Source organism: Leptodactylus fuscus, chromosome 8, assembly GCF_031893055.1.
Source record: "Leptodactylus fuscus isolate aLepFus1 chromosome 8, aLepFus1.hap2, whole genome shotgun sequence".
Classification (NCBI taxonomy): Eukaryota; Metazoa; Chordata; class Amphibia; order Anura; family Leptodactylidae; genus Leptodactylus; species Leptodactylus fuscus.
Window position 1 is genome coordinate 82,463,671 of NC_134272.1, and position 4,860 is coordinate 82,468,530.

A 4,860-nucleotide genomic window follows, 5' to 3' on the forward strand; every position below is an offset into this window, starting at 1 on the left:
TATGGGGGGAAAATGCTCGTTTCAGGGGTAGGCAACGTTCGATCAAATTATACTTACCAAGTCCACGAGTGAGGGTCGGGCTGGATCCTCCGAGAAGTCTTCTCCGTGCAGCGTCCCCGCGGCATCTTCCGGCTCTGAATTCACTCTGCCAGGCACCAGGCCTGGGCAGAGCCAACTGCGCATGCCCGCACTACAAGCTACTATTTTTTCAGGAAGGAATTTTTTCCCCTGAAATGGGGCAATTGGCCTGAGCCTCATGGGTTTTTTTTCCTTCCCCTGGATCAACACTGTAGGGACTGTAGGGTTATAGGTTGGACTTGATGGACTGATACCTTCATCCAACCTCATCTACTATGTAACTATGTAACTATATACAACTATGTAACTATTTTAATTGAAACCCTAAATCTTGTCCATTTTGGCAATTTTCCTTGGTTTTGGGCAAAAACAATTTGAGGATTTTAATTGTAACATTTCCTGATTTCATAACATAAGGTATTCCAACCGTGTTATATTATAAGGTATTGGGATTGTGTGTTGACCTGGACATTTGACATTCTCATCTTCGTATGCTCGGTCATCGGACGTGTCCTGGATCCTTTTATTGCGATGGGTTTTCTCAGAAAAGGAAAAACAATTGATACAAAGTCAAGGCTTGTTACACGGGCTCTGGATGCACATACAATCTCTCCTGAAATGTTGGTAGATAATATGGTCACTGAGTCTTCACTAATGCAGATGATCTGGAAGCCCCGAGGATCTTTCTTCCCGATGACTCCCACCCCATATCTTCTGCCTCCAGCTACTAAGTGTTTATTTCGTACTTAATACGCCTGACCTGAACATAACAGGATCAGAATACCTGAACCAGAATTGTAAAGCATCTTCAGACGCTGCCTCCTCAGAGCACACGTCTCTGCCTCTGCTACATGGGAGTCTTCGGTCGCACTATTTCTTGGTAGCGAGTGGAACCATTATTGTAGATCTCAGTGACGGCTGCATAGCAATTATCACATCAGATAAAGAACTGATACCATCTCGATAGAGTGGAGTCTGAAGGCAGTAATAAATGGATTTATCTGCACTGCAGGGCGGGATTCTGTCTGCTGAAGTTATTTCCTAATGGTTTGCTGGATTGTGGCGTTCCGACGTGAGCATTTTAATAAGCTCGTGTAACTAGATTTTGTCAGGGTGGAGAGCCCAGTCCAAGAACTGAAGAACTGGATATAGAGTTCTCCTCGAAGTGAATACTTTAGTAGAGAGCATGGCTTTATACTTATTCACATTAGATTATTGACGTCCATAGATTTGGCTGACATCTATTCCTTCCAATGCCCACAGGGACCCCCTGCAACACAAGCCATTGAAGCGCTCTTCTGGTGAGGGTTATTTCCTTTCTAACAGCCCAGGACACAAATTAGACAGTCAGCGAGTCTTGTCAAAATTGGCCAAAAATAAGGCATAATGTCAATTTGAAATGGTTACCATACTAAATATAAATATAAGAGATAAGATAAGATAATAGTCAACTTCAATAGTCCCACCACGAAATTCAGCGTGTTCCAGCAGCATGGCTAATACAGTAATATATTACAAGAAAGACACATACAAGCTCAGAATAGCCGATAAAAAAGATACTAGCAGTCATAACTAAGAAGGAAAGAAAGACTCAGGATCACTTAGTTCTCTGTGCGGAGTGATCTTCACTTGGCCTGATGTTTATTAGTTGGGAGGAAGGATCTCCGATAACTCCTTCTCACACTTAGGGTGAAGCATTTGGTCACTGACAGTACTGCCCAGTGGGCTTGAGCCGATCTTCAAATTTCAGGATCGTTTTTAAAATCCAATTTCTGATCATTTTCCATCTGAACCCGATCCCGATCCCAATTCCGATCCCAATGCAAGTCAATAGGATTATTTTTAATTATCGAAGATTGGATTTTAAAAACGATCCTATTCACTACACAGCATGGAGTCCAAAAATTGTTTCAATTTTTGGACTCCACGCTGTGTAGTGATTAAAAAAAAAATCCCCCGGCTACTTAGCCCCCTGGTGTCCACTTACCTGCACAGATCCACTGCCGTTCTTCTTGGTCTGGTCCTTTCTCATTGACATGCCTTCAGAGCACCATACATGCCCCCACCTCCCTAGGCTAGTGTTAGCGATGATGGGAGTAGGTGGGGCTTGTTGTGGCTTAGGAGAGTGTGGACGGAGAGACGTGAGTGCATCACTCACGTCTCCCTTCCCAGTGTCCACCCACACAGGGCGCTCTGAAGGCATGTGAAAGAGAAAGAAGAGGAGCGAGAAGAACGGGGAGCGGCAGTGGCAGCACTTCTGTGCGGGTAAGTTGAGCGATGGGGATCGGAATTCCATTTCCAACCTTTTTTAGGCGGGATCGGAACCCTATCGTGATTGTGAAATTTACTCGATCACCGATCGGGATCCGATCTTTTCCAATCCCGATCGCTCAACCCTACTGCCCACTGCTATCATGGTCTCATACATGGGATGGGAGTTGTTCTCCAGTATGGAGCTCACCACAGACAGTAAATATGGCTTATGTAGGTGATAAGAGTCACGGAAATGTGGGTCACCCAACAACCATAACGGGGGACTAAAATCAACAGGTGTGTGGAACTTCACATGCCCAATCCTTTTGGTCTCAGTGGAGAGTGACTGACAGTAACTCTTTATTTAGAGTAGGAATGAGTGAACTGGTTTGTAATGAACTTGATTTGTTAAAAAATTTCCAAAAGTTGACAAAAGCTAAAATTTTTAGCCAAAATCCATTATGCCCTGTTTGAAAATTAAATGCCAAGTGGACCCTACAAATATTTACTAGATTAACACTATTAACAAAACATGCACACTCAGCCAAGCCCACAATCTATATGTATAGGTGGGGAAGAACAGCTGTCGGTGGAACGAGCATTTGGCTGATATCCATTGTATGTGTATGAGCCCCTTAAAGGCATTTACAATAAGCCAGTATGGCCCAACCTTTTCAGGCTCAGAGCACCCTTGGAGCACCAGTATATAAAAAAAAAAAAAAAAAAAAAAAACACTCAGAATAACTGTATAGTCATGTTCAGGATAAAGAAGGTGAGAATAACCTTCTTGTTCACCATTTCGAAGGGATTTTTTTAAAAAACAAATTCTATACAGAGTAAAATCTAGTTAAAAAATAAGCAAAAATAAAAAAAATAAACAGAATAATAAAATAATTAAATAATAATACATAATAAAAAATAACAAAATAATACAATAAATAAAAAAATTATAAATAATAAAAAACAATAAAAAATAAATAATAAATAATAAAAAAATAAACAGAATAATACAATAAATAAATAATAAGAAATAATAAAAAAATAACAAAATAATAAAATAAATAAAAAATTATAAATAATAAAAAACGATAAATAATAAAATAATGAATAAAAATAAATAATGATAAATAATAAAATAAATACAATAAATAAAATTGAAAAATGTTCCCGTTCTTCAGAATTTTATTTTATTTTTTTCAATTCCAAACTTAGTGTTTTTTATACAGCTACCTATTGCTACTATAGGACTAAAGTGCTTAGAAAGGTGCAGGCAATGAGAAAATATAGAAAGCAGCCCAACAATTAGAACAAACAGCCGCCTTTTAATTCCCGATGAGATTTCGGCACCGCGGCGCAGCACATTTCATCAGTTAAGCCCCGAGCCCAATCTGTGCATTAGCCCTCACCACTGATATCATGCAGGTATGTCTAATTGTATAAAGCGCACTGTTATTTTTCCTGCATTACGCCGGCCGACTCCCCGACACGAAGGCACAGAGAGGCAGTAATTTTCACTGATCTGCCCCACTCCTGTCCTGCTGCTACAAGCAGCCATTGATTATTATACCGTAGTGTTATTGACTGTCACAATGAAAGCTAACCTTATTCCATTTTTTTAAATAACACTGTATAGATTAATTTGCTATGAAGACATTGCACTTAAAAGTATTTCAGCTAGCCCACAGCTACGGCAAGTCATTACTTTCCTTCATGATAATGTTCACATTACAGAAATGGCAAGTAATCAGCATCACACAGGCTCCCAAATAGGAAAGGCAAAAAGACGTTTTACAGCGATCTGCTAAAAAGTTACGTTTGATGGAAATATGTGCATCTTATAGATACCGCGAATGAAAGCGTCCTCCTTCTTAAGATCAATTAAACTTACTGCGTGCCGCTCGCTGCTTCGTTTATAGAAGGTCCCTTATGTACACAATGCAGATGGAAACACACAAATGCAAAAAAAAATAGAATTTTTAAAACAAATGTTTTGAAAAATATTGAGTTGATTATATTTTTTATAATTTTTAAAAAATTTTATTATTTAAAAATATTTATGAATTAAACGGTTCTAGGATCGGTTTGGGCTAAGGCCCCATGGGGTGTCCCGCAGCAAAAAAGCGCTGCGGAAAAAAATTCAGCGATAACACGTCGTGGTTCTTCTCACAAAATTCGTATCCCCTCCCACCTTCCCTGTCGCTTTTTTTGCACCAATAACTGCGCAGGGGAGGTGGGACAGGAACTACGACACCGGAGGCATCGAAAAAAAATCGGAAAAAGTAATTGGCTGGCTAAATCACGTGACCTCCAATTTATACGAATAGTGGATTTAATATCCGGGTCATATGAGACTGTGAACTGTGTGACTGTGAGACAGAGACAGATCTACAGGCAGGGTTAGCTAGGGATTACCTTTATTTAGGTGGGAATGTCACTCACCCAGCTCTTTGGGGCTCTATCTCATCAGGATCCCTGTCAGCTTGCGATATGCGGGAGCTGACTTTTTCTCATAGGAATGCATTGACCAGC